The sequence below is a fragment of the Sciurus carolinensis genome, chromosome 9 (genome assembly GCF_902686445.1).
Source record: "Sciurus carolinensis chromosome 9, mSciCar1.2, whole genome shotgun sequence".
Taxonomy (NCBI): Eukaryota; Metazoa; Chordata; class Mammalia; order Rodentia; family Sciuridae; genus Sciurus; species Sciurus carolinensis.
In genome coordinates, this window is record NC_062221.1 from 15,672,146 (window position 1) to 15,688,256 (window position 16,111).

The following is a 16,111-nucleotide window of genomic DNA, read 5'->3' on the forward strand; positions in this document are numbered from 1 at the left end:
ACTTGTCATGGCAGCTGGTCGTGTCTCAGGGCCAGAAGAGACTGAAAAGAACTCCCTCGAGCCAGCGTTTTTGCTCAGCTATTTTTTCTGACATTTGGGAAGAAGGCTGCATCCCGCCCGCCCCGCGCTTGCTCTTTCTGAAGTCGTAGAAGCGGAGATGCCTGAAACTGGAGTTCTTATTTTAGCACGTTGAGAGCATCCCTGAGTCCCTCGGCAAAGCGGGGGACGCGCACTTGGCCTGACTTCCTCCCCACCAAGCCGCTTTAAAAATATAACTTTTTTTTAAAAGATTTTATTTTGCAAGCAAACTGTGTCAATTAAAAAAGTTTCTTCAAATGTCAAGGAAAGCACACACAGGGATGAAATAAGGCAGGCTGCAAAACTGGAAACGCAAGTGGTATATAATAAAGGTCGGGGTGATAAAAATCACATTTTTTCAAGGCAAAAAAAAAAAAAAAATTCCTGAGAATCACGGACGTACAATGCCAATCAGGGACATGCGAGCGCGTGGGTTGGCAAGGTCACTTAGGTTTTCTGACGCCTGCGTTCCTATGTTACAGTACCTCAGAGATGGGATTTTGCTCTGGGTGGGCACGGGGGTGGCAGAGCCGTGGACGGGAGAGCTCGTGCTGGCCACTGCAAGGTGTTGGGTCTGATGAAGACTTTTCCAGGCGGGGAGCTCACTTACAGAGCTCTGGCGGCTCCTGTGCTCACTGCAGACCACACAAGGTGTCGTGACAGGGAGCCCTGAGTCCTTATCATTCCCAGTGCCCGTGGGCAGGAACTCTGTGCCCTTAAAATGTTTGGGAATGCTACCGCCTCCCTGGCAGTGTGGTGAGTACCGAACGAGCCCTCCTGTGCCCCTGCAGGTGATCAAGCCCAGGCGGCCACCTGCTGGGGAGGCCAGGGAGGGGCTGATGCAGGGACTCTGGGTGCTGATGCCTGAGGATGCCCTGACCCTCTCCAAACTATGTGTGACTCCTTTGCATTTAAGAAAGCGAGAAGCAGAGCCCAAAGAGAGCTAAGAGCTCTGTGGCACAGATTGGCAGCCGCACAGTTTGGGAAGGAACCTGAAGTGTTACCTCGTCCCAGCCCCTACCAGTGAGGCAGGAGTAACGCTGTTATGAGCTCCAGCACTTGGACTGGGCTTAGGTCAGAGCGACAATGAAACACAAGATTCAAGGTCGATAGCATTTAACTCGCCACAAGTGATGTCCAGAATGCAAAGCAACAGGGCCGCCGTGATCCTCAATAAGTCACCAGCTTGCGTAAACTCGGGATAAATGAGCCAGTACTTACTCTCATAAATTGAGTTTCTACATGTTCTTATTATAAAGAGCACTCCTGCCGGGTTACCATGGGGCACCTCTGTGCACAGTGTGGGAAGCCACGGCAGCTACTGTTCACAGGAGGTTGAAAGGGCAAAGAGCACTCCTGCCAGGTTACCATGGGGCACTACCGTGTGCAGTGTAGGAAGCCACAGCAGGAGGTCTATCTGTTGTCAACTGTGTTCGGTAACTCACTGAACTCTGCTGGTCACAGGAGGTTGACTCTGCCCACTGACTTTGTGATCTTTGTGATAATCAACCACAGGCTGCCGCGGCACTGATCCTGGTCTACGTGATTCAATCTGGTGGAGATCTCAGCTTCCTTTCTTAGAGCCGGGAATATTCTTTGGTAAGGCAGATCATTCTAACAGATGAAAACATAACACAAAATCTTATTCTTCCCCAAAGAAATGCCATCCACAATCCTCCGGGCCCTCTGGTAGTTGCCCAGCGCTCCAGCGATGACAACCAACCACTCGGGGGCCAAGGCCTCTAAGGCCAAACCTGCAGGTACAGCCTCACCTCAAGTCCCCCCCCCCACGCCCCCTCCCACTCTCGACATCTCTCAGCCTCACAGAAGAGCTTTGCTCCTTGGGGACTTGGAGCCTGTGTCCATGCATGTCTATCAAGTAGGGGCAGAGAGTCTGCTGGGATGCCAGCCCACAAGGGCATCAGCCCCCACAAAAAAGAACCTAGGATGGAGAAATTTGTGGCTCTCTGGAACTGCCTAGGGAGGTGAAAGCCCCTCTCGTAGTGCAGCCACCTCTCTGGACACTTGCTTTGGAGTTCTGAAGCCACCACACTGGAGAACCACAATAGAGGCCACCCAGAGAGAGGGATGCCCTCCTGGACCCAGCTGTCCCACCTTGCAGCTCTGAGGGGCAACAGCAGCTGGGCCCATCTACCTCCAGACAATGAGGACATGAGAGAAACGACGCCTCTGGGGATGATCTGTTATGTCGTAGCAGTGAGCTCCGCGAGGCCCTCTGTCCTCTCTGGGGACTTTGTCAGTCTGGTCCTCCACACTTGTGTCTCCATGCCCAGAGCAGCACCTGGTCCAGAGCAGGTGCTCAATCAGGATTTGTGGAAGGAAGGAAGCAGAGGCTCACTTCCGCCATCCCTGCCTTCCTCTGCCTCTCCTCTGTCCCTCCAAGTCCCACCTCACTGACTCCGCCATCCTTCAATCCCAGTGCAAAGGTCACTTCCTCAGGGAACCTGCCCTTGAACTCCCCTGAGGAGAGCAGCAGCCTGTGTCACCCTCTCCAGTCATTCTGTATTTCTCCTTCATGACACTTCTAGGGACTATCATTACGTAATCATGAGACGGCGCTGGGATGCCAGACTGCTGGCTGTCTCCTGGGATTGATCCGGAGGCACAGGACAGCAGGGCTGGTGCCTGTTAGGGAGCATGTCCCCGCTGCTGCACAAAGGCTGGTCCAGAGCAGGCTGACCGCCTGTCGGAGCACCTCTGAACACGGGCAAGCTGCCCAGCCCACTATTAGAAGGTGCTAGTTCTTCGAGAGCTCTCTTTAATACTGAGCTGGAACTAACCTCTGACTGCCAGCCCGCGCTCCACTGTGGTTTCCAAACCCACTCGCACCCAGGTCCTCTGCAACGCACAGACCCCGGGCGACCAAAGAAGCTGAGTGTCTTTTCCAGGTTTACACAGTCGTTTGGGGAGGAGTGAGAACTTGAAGCCGGCTCTGGGACACAGCTGCCAGCTCGACAGACTTCCACAGTCCCACACTGCCTCTCAGATGCTTCCGCCAATATTAAATGCTTTGAAACCACTGGAATCGCTCTGCCCAAAGAAGAGCGAGGAAAGCCAGACACTTTCCACAGTGGCGCACAGGGACAAGCTTCCCAGCGCTTCACAGAGGGTAGAGGACCCACATACAGTAAGAGCTTTTGGTCACATGTGAGGGAACATCCCTTCCTTGCCGACCAGGTAAGGGATGAACCCCGAGCAAAATTCCGCTTCAGATTTTAATTTGGCTCCTAATTACTGTACCAATTCTCTGCACAGAGTGTTCCCTTACTTTCCTTTCTTTCCCATTACTTCTCATTCCCAGGACCTCTGGAGATGGAGAGAAATGCATGTTTAAAACTCAGGTGGCATTTCTCTCTCTCTCTCTCTTTTAATTGATACTAGAGATTGAACCCAGGGGTGCTTAACCCCAGCCCTTTTTTAGATTTCATTTAGAGACAGGGTCTCCCTGAGTTGTTTAGGGCTTTGCTAAGTTGCTGAGGCTGGCTTTGAACTCACGATCCTTCTGTCTCAGCCTTCTAGCCGCTGGGATTACAGGTGTGTGCCACCATGCCCAGCCCTATTGTCTATCTTTTTTTTTTTTTCAGTGTTGGGATTGAACCCAGGGCCTTGTACTTGCAAGGCAAGCACTCTACCAACTGAGCTACATCCCCAGCCCTCTATTGTCTAATACACACGTGTAAGTTTTCAGAAAACAGGCAAGCTTACAGAAAAGAGATATGGCAGGACACGGTCCCCAGATTAACAGTGGTCTCTGTGGAGTGTAAAGGACTTTTCAGTAGTTACTATTTTTAATGCTCTGCTTGTGTAATAAGTAGTACATGATAAACGACATTATATTGTTATAGCTTATGTGTAAGCTATAACACTGTGCACAGTTTGATCTCAATTAAGTTATAAAGGAATATGGTATAAAGTCTGGGCTGAGTGGTTTGAGGCAGAGAAGGGAGTGGGACTTCTTATTTGTGTATTCTATAGAATTTCGAACCCAGTGCTAGTTTTAAAAATGAATTTAAATAATTGCTACTTTAAAAAGTAACATTTGGGGGAGGAAAAAGAAAACAAGGAAAAACACTGGAAAGAGAAAACTCACCGTAAGTATCAGGAGTGGTTATGGCTGTGATTTCAGGCAATCTTAAATTTTCTCTAGAACAAATTGCAAGATGGAAGCCTGGCTGGCCACACTGTAAAAAGGTGGTGGAAACTAGAAGACTTATTTTCTCACTTACGTGTTTCTGCATGTTCCAGATTTTTTTTGAACATGTAGCTAATTTTATATCAGGAAAAAAACAATAAAATTCATCATCATTATTATTTTGTGACACTGGGGATTGAACCCAGTGGCACTCCACTACTTAGCTACATCTCCATTTCTTTTTATTTCTTATTTTGAGACTGGGTCTTTCTCAGTTGTCCGGGTTGGCCTTGAATTTGCAATCCTCTTGCCTCAGCCTCCCACGTTGCTGGGATTACAGGGTGGGCCGCCATGCCTGACTTAAATAATAATTTTTACAATGTAGTAAAGCAAGATCTAAGAGGGCACATGACAAGCTGTAAAGAGCCCAGTGGTTTTTAGACAGTCCCCCCTTTCAAAACTCGCGGAGCCTGATGTGTCATTCAGATGACCACAGAACAGCTGGGGTTCGCGGGGAGGGGCCTGGTGCGGAAGCCCCTCCCACCTGCAGAACCTGCACCAAGCAGACTAAGGCTCCAGGGGCCTGCAGGGTGGGCCCCGGGGCACTTGGTACTGGGAAGACCAGAAAGGGCCGAGGAAAGAGCAGAAACTGAGAAACTGCAAGGGCGGGGCTGTCGTGGGCCTGGCCGGCTGGCACAGACATTCCGGGGGTCACGGCGTACAGTGCACAGAGGCAGGGGGCCGAAGCCCGCCTGCGGGTGCTGTCGATGACACCCTCGTGCAGTGGCTCATCAGGGAACAGGGCGGAGGACAGCTGGGGCCAGAATGGGTTCCCACAGGCGTAGGGAGCACCAACCGTCTCTGGGCACTGGCCCAGCAGGACAAAGGTGGTACTGTGGAACTGTCACTCCCCAGCTGCTGAGGGATCCGCTCCTGTGGGTTCCTCCTGTCCTTGAGTGGCAGCAAGAAGGCACCCTTGGCCTCCTGGGCCCTGACATTTGGGGGCTCAGAGCTCCTCGTTATACACCTGGGAGGCCTGGCGAAGACTGGTGATGGGGCTGGGGTCCTGAGTCACAGTAGATGGGACCTCTCTGGGACCCAGGTCCAAGCCTTTTAGTCCACCATTTTCCAACTCGGGCGAGTTCCTTTATCTCTCTGAGCTGCAGTTGCTTTACCTGTAAACGGTGATTTTATTTATTCACTCAACACATGTTTATTGAGCATCTGCTAGAAGCTGGAGATTAGTAGCCCAGATTGGTCCCAATCCCTGCCCGACGGGGATTATATTCTAGTGGACATCACCTACCTCACGGAGCTGGCATTGGGGGGTGGGTATGTAACAGGAAAACACCCGGGACGGTAAGGATGCTCCTGTCCCTCAGTATTACACACATTCCCTACGGCACCTGAACCAAGACCCTCAATAAACACCACTGGACTGGTCAGTCTCTGTCTGTGGATTTGGATTAACCTACCTTGAAGCACAGAGCTGTTCACTCAGCCCTTGGCTGAGACTAGCAGAAGCTCCCCGTCCCCACGCATGGTCAAGTCCACCATCATAAACAGGACTGGGAGGGAGAATGAAGGAAGCCACCTCAGGGCTGTTCATCCCCAGGAAGGCAGCCGACAGCTTTGCCAAACCCTGGCTCAGCCCTCAATTCCCGGGGGAAAGGGAGGACAAAACTGTCCCCAGAGCTGCCGGGACCTGTGACTACCTTAGGAGGTGCTGACTACGGTGCTGGCCGGAGTCACCTGCTGTGGGTAGGATGTGGACCACCTGAGGGACTGCAGGCCGGCACGTAATGGGCCCATGGAGATGACTGCCTTTCCAAGCAGGCCAGTCTGTAGCACGGTGGGCCCTCCGTGGCAGGTGTCAGGGTTAAATGTCCATTTCCACGTGCCCCTGGTGGGGGCGGTGTTTGAGCCTGGGGCAGGAGTGGCAAGAGGCACGATCAGGACACAGTCTGAGCGAGCGGCCAGAAGCACTGGTATGAGTCCAAGCAAGAAAAACACTGCAGGCCAACTTTAGAACCTCGTCCCTGGGTTCCAAGAAAGTGCACCATCAAAATCTCCCTGGCAAGTGTCTTGAGATGTGGTGACAGTTCTAGCCCTCCTCACCAACTTCACGCTGGGGCCCTGGTGCCAGACTCTATTTTTACGGCTTGAGTAATGCCTGGGCAAAGCACCAGACAGAAATCCGAGACACAGGGATGGGGCATGAGAGGTGACAGCCCACGCCACAGGGCCCACATCCTACTCAGCCTCCCTCAGCAAATCCTTCAGAGCAGGGTCCACCATGGCGGCCATTCCCTCCTCAGACTCAGGCCCCAGCCCCTCCACAGCCTTGCCCCATCCAGCCTAGACCTGAGTTTCCCTGGGGCTGGGTCCTCACCTGTCTTGTCCACTGCTGCGCCCTCAGGCCCTAGTGCCCAGTGGCGCTGGATAAGTGGCCACCAGCCCGCCCCAGCTCTGGCACACTGGGCTGCAAGAACCTCAAGTGCCCCTTTTTGTGACTCAGTGTCTGTGCCTCGTTCACTCTCCTGGCCCACATGCTTCCCTGACCTGGTTAATTCCTGCTCATCTTTAAACTCAGGTCAACTTGGAACCCAAGCCTGGGTGATGTCCAACAGTGCAGAGTAACCTCAGTCCCCTAGAGCCTACCCCTGCCACAAAACTCAGCAACACTACGGCTCACGTGACCTTCCCTGTCTGCCTGCCCCAGGGCTGGGGGAACACAGAGCAGAGTAAGCATCAGGGCTCAGCAGGTGTGTGTAGGAAGAAGGGGAGGTAGGGAGGGGACCAGGGACGCTGTGGATGGAGCACACCTGTCGTGGTAACCCACAACAACTGAAGAAGAAGAAGGCAACAGATCAATCACTTGCTCATCAATGTGTACTGAGAAATATTAGCAGGGATTAGTGGGGAAATATTTCTCAATGGATTAGAGTGGGAATCAGAGGTCACGCCACTCTCCCTTCCAGCTGTGAGCTGGGTGGGCTGGAGAGGAACTTAGGGATGTCAGCTGAGGGCACTCTGCAGGTTCGTAAGCTCCTCTGGCCTTGGGGGGCTGAAGGCCACCTTCCCTGGGTTAACCTCCAACTACTGAGGTCAATCAACTCGGGCCTGTTCTCACAAAGATGCTGGTACATGAGCACCACAGCCTAGGAGCCTGGAGGGCAGTCCCTCCACCCACCCATCAGGAACAACCATTTTGGAACTTGCATGAGCAAAAAGCAAATGAAGCAAGTTTGAGCCACCAAACACATCTGCCTGGGCAGTGAGCCCTCCTCAGTGTGCCCGCAAACCATTCACATGGTCCTTTTAACTGGGAGTAACGTGATGCGGTTCTGGCCATGAAATGCTGGGGGCTCTTGGGGAGAGTCTGATGGGCATCTCAGGAAAAATGTCTGCTTTCCTGAGCAAAGGAGCCAATGTGGCTGGCATCTGCTCCTTTCTGAAGCAGACGTTTTGTCACCACAAAGGAAGGGCAGAGAGGATAACAGAAGAGTCTGTCTTGTCACAGGAGAAAAGCAAACACCTACTTGTGTAAGCTCCGAGGCAGGACTTTCTGTTACTTGCAACCAAACACACTGTGCTAGTCAGCTTTTTATTGCTGGGACCAAAACACCTGATAAGAACCTCCCAGAGGAGGAAAAGTTTATTTTGGCTCATGGTTTCAGTGGTTCAGTCCATGGTAGGCCGACTCCACTGCTCTGGGCCTGAGGGGAGGCGGATCATCATGGCAGAAGGGTGGGGTGAAGGAAAGCTGCTCACCTCACGGTAGCCAGGAAGCAAAGAGAGTATGAGGCACTAGGAACAGAAATATCAATCCCAAAGGCACAGCCCCAGTGACCTACTTCCACTAGCCACACACCACCTGCCTACATTAACCACGTGTTTGTCAAATTATGAACCCATCAAATGGACTAACCCGCTGATTAGGTTACGGCTCTCATAATCTGATCATTTCACCTCTGAATGTTCCTGCATTGACACGGGAGCCCTGGGAAGACACCTTATAACACACGTAATGCCATAATGTCTAAGGGACGTGCCCTGCTGTGATCCATCATTTATTCATCCAACCTTTATTGGGCTATTTATTGCTCTAGGGCTGAAGCTTCTGAGAAGTGGCCCTTGCCTCCCAGAGCACCCCACTCAAGCCGGTGGGAGAGTTGCATGAGCAGATAATGAGAATGCAGGGGAGCCCTTGCTGTGATGACCCATGATGTCCCAGAGGGGAGTGGCACCCGGCAGAGGGCCGGCGCCAACATGAGGAGTTCCAACTCCCTTTCTGGCATTCGGTGCCCACAGTAGATACTTCTCAGGTTAAAAAGCAAATAAAAAGAATGCGCTGTCCTCAGCCAAGCCGACTGCAATTACTCACTGTAAGCAGAGTGGTTAAACACCATCAATTAATGCAGCCGCTTCGAGATAATCAGCAGTCACTAGAGCATGATGCACGGAAGGAGAAAATCAAAAATCATACGCTGCTAACTTAGAAATGCTGGAGATTCTGTGAACAGGCTTGCTTAGATCTTCCCGCCTGCTGACGTTCGTGATCTCCTAAAATATACTTACTTTCTCAGGAAGACAGTAATTTTTCACCTTGAAGATAGAACCCAAAAGGGGGAAAAAAAAAATCTCTGCGTGACCTTCAACCATAAATGCCCAAGCTTTGATTTTTCAGGTCTAGGTTTCCATTAGGAACTGGGATGGAGAGGCAGACAGACAGACTGGCGACAAAAATGGACAGGGTCCGAGAAATCAAGAGGCCGACTGGAACCAGAGAAGCTCAGGCACCTGAGGAGCCATCTGTAAAGCAGACAAAAGGAGCCCCTTTAACTCAATTCTCCCGACAAACCAACCATCATTTGCCATTTCTCTGTTTGCAAGCACGGGGCAAGAACTAAAAAACAGAATAAAACCTCATTCATTTTGAATCCTGGCAGATGAAAAAAGAATAAAAAATAGCCAGGCTGCCCACTAAGAGGCCTGATCATCAGTTTCCCAGGGCAGGGCGGGTGCAGGAGCCAGGCTTGACAAGGTGGAGAAGGGCTCATGCAGCCTGCCCGGGACGGTGCTCCGGTTCACGGCCCACGGCCGCAGGCCCTGTGCCAACTGTGCTGTGGCAGGTGCTGGCCAGGCAGGCTGCCACGCCACTCCTGGAGGATGCATGGAGCAAGGGCCTCCCTTCCAGGACCAGTTGGTGGACCCACGCCCCTCCACACAGCCTCTCCGGTGAAGGAGGTGGTCTGCCCTCCCGCCTGTGGCTCCCCCCAGCCTGCCCTCGGGAGCTGCTACACCTGCCCTTCCTCCCTCTAAGGACTGGGTCTCCTGGAGCTGCGGAAGTGCCGTCTAAAGCAGCAGCCAGGGCAGCACTCGGTCAACAGCACTGTCACACCGGTGAGTAAATACTGCGTCTCGTCCTGCTTCCGGCTAACAACTTGTGGCCAGGAGCGACAGTTGAAACATTAACCACCGGAGGTGTCAGACACACACCAATTAAAACGAGCACCTGTCTTAAACAGTTGGCAAGGTCACATCATACCGGTGCGTACCAGTTGAAGATCACCCCCCATCCCAATGATGGTCAGTGCTTTCCAGGCTTTACCGCAGCCTCGCGTGGCCAGAACACGCGGCCCAGGGCCAGGTGAGTGCCTGGGAATAAGCCGGCACTGTCACATACACCTGCACTGTCACATATATCCCTCGCCGGGAGCACAAGAGATCCTGAGTGTCCTGTCCCTTTCATACACTCATCATCACAATGTGGTCAGCAGGTGCCTAGGGTGGACTGAAAGGAGCTAACAGTTTTCCAGCTTAGACCACGTGTGAGGCACTGTTCTAAGTCCACATTCACATACTGTCTCATTTCAGTTTCACAATACCAGGAAGCAGGTATTACCACCAGCCCAGTTTTACAAATAAGGAAACTAAGGCACCGAGAAGCAACGTGCCCAAGGGTACAAGCTAGTGACGGCAGATCCAGGAGTAAAGGCTGAGCTGGCCTCCGAGTCCACCCCCTTCACCACTGCGCTGAGCTGGATACACAGGCAAACCTAGACCTGCAGCACCAGGACAGCCCGACACCCACCAGCCCGAGGAGCCCTTCCAGGGGTTTCTGGTGGCTCAGCCACACATCAGTTCTGTGTGTCCGACTTGCGGACTATCCTGAGGAACACCAACACCTACTCTGACCCTGAGCAGGACACCACCTATACTTTTCAGAAAACTATGTGACTGCATCTGGTTATCAAGCAACCGTAGCAGCAGTATCCAAGTTCACATACTAATTCTCTGTGGAGGACATCTGAATTCTAGGGGGAAGGATTTAACCACCCTGAAGTCTCATTTCCCCATTTCTAGGTAGATCTGGACTTGCCAGAAGGATCCAATGAGATCATGGATCCACCTCATCAATGAGCTCATACGGTTGCCTACCTAGTCAGATAGTATATAGACAATGTATGACAACTGACAGATTTCAATAAAGTCAGATTTCTATACTTACTAATCTATACTGATAAAATTTCTATATTTGTCTATACTTTTTAAAAAGTTCTAATTTATATGTTCATATTCTATTTGGGATTTTAAAATATGATAGTTTATTTCTGTAAGACCCTTCCATTCTTATTTCTGAGTTTCCAAACATTTCTGCGATAATTTGATAATCTTTCTCCATACCACTGAAATCCAAATGCCTCTTTCATTTTAGAAGCATAAAGAGTTAACGAGACAGTGAAGGTGTTATTCTAATTCCTATATTTGCTGATGACAAATTTCTCAGGCAATAGCCTCATTTTATTTAGTAGTTAAAATGCTCAAAACAACACTGTTGTATCTCTGAAGGTCAGTGCTAGACCCAAGAATGAAGCAGGTTTAGGGAAGCAAGCTGTGTGGTTTTGTTGGTTGGAAAGATACAAGTCTCCAAGTAATTGAGGGGTAGGACAATTAGTGTTCAAACTATTTGTATCTTTGGTAGAGATGATGGCCGAACCCACAAAGGAAGCAGAGGAGGGAAGGGGAGGGGTTTGGGGAGGTCAAAACCAGATGCAGTGATTTTTACCTTACTCAGTTTTTTGAAGCTCTGGTTTCTACGCTATTGACTATACCTCTCCTAAATAAGTTGGCTGCACATAGAGACAGAGAGGGTGGCAACCAGATGACAAAGGGTTGCCTTGCAAACAGGAATATGAAGGTCCATGTGGGAAGTGATCGCGGATATGAAGAGAATTTTTGAGTTCCACAGCCTCCCTTACCAGAAGGACCTCTCTTCTGGCCAAGTGCCCGGCCCAGGTGGTTTTGCCTGGTGGGAAACCTGTGTGCAGATGGGGGCGGGGGGGATGGAAGGAGGGGTGCAGGATGGATGGAGGCATGCGTGGATGGTCAACCCTGCCAGGAGGGAGTGGTGAAGACCACCTCCTGGCTTCAGGAGCTCCTCCATGCCTCCAGGAGGCCCATCCAAATGCTCTTCCCAGGCCCATTAATCATTAACATCCTCCATGCTTCCGGGGTGCCCTCCCTTCACTAGGGACTCATCTTTTTACTAAAGCCAAGCACTTCCCCAACCAAAATCCAGGAAGGTCAGAGTAGCCTGCAGGCTCTACGGGTGCAGTACAGAAGTGGGGGGTCTGTGGTCCAGTGAGGTGACCATGGCTCTCCTACCTTTTTGACCCTGAGCAGACCCTGCAGTTCCTTCTGGGCTCACAGATGCCTCCTCATGTGGTCCTGCAGTGGCTCCAGGATGTGCAGTTGCCTTGATTCCTGTGCTCCCTGTGAGGCTGTCCAGCAGGTCCAAGAAGGGGCCCTTAGGGCGTTGCTTCTATCAAAAGCTGCTCCCCCTGCTACTAGAAGGCTGTGTCTTCCTCACCCACCAAGTGAGCTGCTTCTCTTGACATTCCCCTGGGCTTTCTCCTCAGCACCTCAGGTGTGAGGTGGCTCCCCCAGGCCAGGCCCCAGACCACCATTCCCAAAGCACCACATCCCTCACACAGACACTGAAAACAACTCAGCCCTCTCCACCCCGCCAAGCCCAAATCTCAGCAGGCTTTCTACAGACCAGCACAGGAGCCCAGCACTGTGGGCCATCCGTTCTCTCTCAGTGACTGCTCCTCATGGTAACCCCCCACACCAGATGCAGGCACACTTCCGTGCCCACCAACCAAGAGTCCTGTCCCCAGAAAGGTCCTCTAAATCTCCCCTTCTGGATTTTCAGGATCTCAAATATTTTCCCATCCTTTCTCCTGCCATTCGAGATAGTAGTCTCTCTCCCCCTGCCTTTCTCTCTTACTCATGAACTGCAGGCATTAATTAAACCTCTTCTAGAAGACAGATTTTTGCCAGCTGCAGGAATTCTGGGTAAAAGCCAGACCTAAAGACAGAGGCAGTCTGGGTAAGAAAGATAAGCTCAAGACAGCCAGGGGCAGTGCAGGTTCCCACAGCCAAATGACACTCTGAATTCTAGTCCTTCCCAGATTCCTGAACAAAGAGGGCTGGTGCCCTGGCCCCAGGCTCCGACGACTCCCTCTTGCTGGCCTTCCACACCAACGGCAGAGATGGACTTCACTCCATTTGCCCATGGAGCACAGCTAACCCTGACAGACCAAAGCATGTCCACAGGCACCAGCCTCCAGCCACCCCCATTAAGCTGCAAGCTACTGACAAGTGTCCAGGAGGGGCACCAGCCCTCCAGAGGAAGCAGCTTTGGGGTAGGCAGCACCCACTAGAGCGAGTGGGTGGGGTATACTCATATTCCCCAGCCTGAAGTGGCCAGTGGGCTCTGTAAGTGGCCCTGTCTTGCTGAGAGCTTCCTCGGAGTGGGCAGGGATGGAGATTCCCAAGAGGGCTGAGGCTGCAGCTCAGGCCCTTTAGGTTACATTAGGCCTTAGTAGCTCCTCAGGGGGCCCATGACCCACCCGACTCCACTTCTGGGATGAGGGCAACTGATTTCCTTCCTGGAAATTCTGCAGTCCCATTGAGGTTATAGACAGCTGTCAAGGCCTGATACGGAGATTGAGCTCTTTGTCCTACATGAGTTTGTCTCTAGTGAGATCATGTGTGTGTGTGTGTGTGTGTGTGTGCGCGCGCGCGTGCGCATGTGTGTGTGTGTGCATGCGTGCATGTGTGTATTTAAATCTGCTGAATTTAAGGATAACATTTTGAAAACTGTGGCACAACGGAAAAACGTGGTTTCTGGACTCATGACAGATTCAAGAGGGAAATTCATTTCTTAACCAACACTGAGTAAAATACCAGATACTGGGTACCAGGCTGGGGCCCTGGGGCCACAGAGAAGGGTCCATCTCACCCCTGAAGGTACTCCTAGTTAGTGGGGTTCCTGACAGTCAGCAGCTTCGTGCAGTGAAGGAGAAGGAGATGCCTACAGAAATTTGTGGACACTCAGAGGGAACCTACTGAACCCCAGCGTGCGCTTGATTAACTTTCTATTCAATGGTAAAGGAATATTGAGCTAATTACTATTCAAGCAGATCGATAGGTGAGGAAAAAAAAAAAAAAAAGAGTTACAGATAGGATAGTTCCAGAAATGCTCAGAGTGCTGTGCTCTGAAAACCAGGTTGCTGCCTTGTCCCTGGCACCCAAATTTAGCCTCCCAAGGTGTCAGTGAGGGTGGGCTGGCCATGAGCCAGCCCCTGAAAGAGAAATACCCCTGACACGCCTCTTCTCTGAAATAGGCAATTAATTTAATTCAAGAATTAATGAAAGCCTGAGAAGGCATGGGACGGTGCACACACTGGCTTTCAGGCTGTCAGCATGCATCGCCACCTCTCTCCAGGGACCAGGAGGCTTTCCAAGCCATCTGCTGTAAACCCTCTTCCCACAGATGTCGGACTGGGCACCGGCACCTTTGAGGAGGAGGAGCGCTGCCAGGGCGACTGCAGTCACGTCTCATTGGAAAGGGTGGGCAGGGCTCAGCACTGTCTTTTCCACACTCGGGGTCTACCCTCGTGCCTTCTGCAAATAGCAACAAACGTCCCCAAGTTGTTAACTCTCCCAGACACCCCCGCCTCCGCCCGGCCCTGGGCCATCCGTCCCTCACTGCCCCATTCACACCCCGATCTGAATCCACGCCCCTCCTGATTTTACTTGTTGCCTGTTTAGAAAGCATCCATGCCTTTCCACGAAGACAGTGGCCACCCAGGCGGGGACAGCCTCGTTCCCCAGTGCCCTTTGCAACCCCATAGCTGAAGCGGGAAAAAAATGGCTCCACGTCCTCCGGCACCTAATCCTTTACCATCCACAGGTATAACTTGAAAGCCAGCTACAGCCGCAAAGAAAAGCGACTTGCTCTGAGCAAATTTATTTATTTATTTTTTGCATGTGACAAAGCCGGTTTCTTTTTAAAATCGCGATATACTCAAGTTCTCCGGTAAAAGCCAGCAGTGGGGTCTAAACACACTGTCCCAACGTGAGCATGCAAGAAGGTTAACCTGCGCGCGCGGAGCGGTCCCTCTGCGGGGCAGGGACTCCCGGAGCTGCCCAGCCGGCGGCAGGTAGCTGCCCCGAGGTGCCAGCCCCACACCCCAGAAAGGCGGAGGAGAAGTTGTGGTCGCCTTCTTACCTGGACACGAGCGGGTTCGGGACTGACCGGGAAAGGGGATCCCGGGAGCTCGAATTCCGGCTGGAATCGGGCGGCAGGAGTGCGGGGGCCGAGCAAGAGCGGGCTGGGGGACGGGGACCGGGAGGAGGCAGGCTCCGCAGGAGAGGCGCGGCGCTGGGGTGGGAGAAGCCGGAGGCACCGGGTAGGCGAGGCGGAGGCGAGGGCTCCGGCGGGAGCGGGGGATTTGCCCGCAGGTTCGACGCCGCCAGGGCTCGGAGAAGGGGCGCGGGGCCGAAGGGTGGGGGCCGCGACCCGGGGCGCGCGGGGGAGGGGCTTGGGGACCCGGCGCGAGTCTTGGGGAGGGCGCAGGGACAGGGGAGGGAGCTTGGTCGCTGGGCTCGGACCCGATGCTTGGAAGCCCACCCCAGTGTCCCCACCTCTGTCCTCCCCGCGCGTCGTCCCTCAGTCTGCCAACCCTGAACCCTGGACGCCCGCCCGGTCGCCTAGCGCCCCCGCGCCGCTCGGCGCCAACCGCAACTGCCCGGGCCTGGGCGCGCGCCGCACTCACCGCCCATGGTCCCGGCCCGGCCCGGGCTCCGCCGCCGCGCGCCCGGCTCGCCGCCCGCTGCCAGCTCCTCGAGGCGGGAGGGGAGGCGAGGGCGGCACGCATCGGCCTCGGGGCAGCGCGGGCCGCCGCAGCGCCCCCTGTCGACCCCGCCGCGCTCCGGGCTCGGCCCGCCTTGCGCCGGGCGCCCTCGAGCTCCGCCCCGCAGGCAGTCATGCAGTGCGGGCGGGCCGAATCGTCAAGCGCCGGGCGCAGAGAGATTTGGCAAAGGATGCTGCCTGGGGAAGGCTAAACAGCCTCCAGGGACTGTCCGGTCTTCCGAGCTCCGGTGCGAAAGCACGCGCAGTCCCAGCGCGCAGTGACAGCGGCCACCGACACGCCGGTCCCTGCGCGTCTCACAACGCTCGGCTTGGGATCTGGGAGTGCGCTGACGCGCGCCAAGGCCTGGAGACCGACCTGGGCCCTGATGTGGGTGCTTTGGAGCTATGTCTGGCCTGGCGCCGCCGATCCCATTGCCGAGTGGGGCGTGAGTGTTTTGGGGTCCTCCGAGTGCCGCGCGGACCCAAATGTCAGGATCTTTACCACGGTGCCCCCCCCGCCCCGCCCCAAGCCGATCCCACGCTTCTCTTCCGGCGCAGATCACATCCGGCCTGTGTCAACTCTTAGACCTCGCTGCTGCTCAGTCCCCAACAGCGTGCAGGCACCCTGGAGAGGTCGCAGCCAGCGTTGCGCGCTCGTGCACACACACAAA

At 53.6% G+C, this 16,111-nt stretch overlaps 1 protein-coding gene across 5 annotated transcripts in view; it reads right to left on the reverse strand.

Annotated features, from left to right (window-relative positions):
- Window positions 1-15,836, reverse strand: part of Pxylp1 (2-phosphoxylose phosphatase 1) — a 57,439-nt gene extending 41,603 nt beyond the window's left edge. Inside the window, exon 1 of one of the 5 annotated variants that reach the window (XM_047563967.1) lies at window positions 15,817-15,836. The gene's annotated coding sequence lies outside the window, so the exon portion shown is untranslated. Of the gene's footprint in view, window positions 1-8,812; window positions 9,047-11,902; window positions 12,000-14,816; window positions 15,257-15,363; window positions 15,529-15,816 lie in introns of those variants that run through there. The other 4 variants (XM_047563961.1, XM_047563962.1, XM_047563965.1 and 1 more) reach the window with 4 other exon arrangements.
- Between the last annotated feature and the right edge of the window lie 275 nt (window positions 15,837-16,111).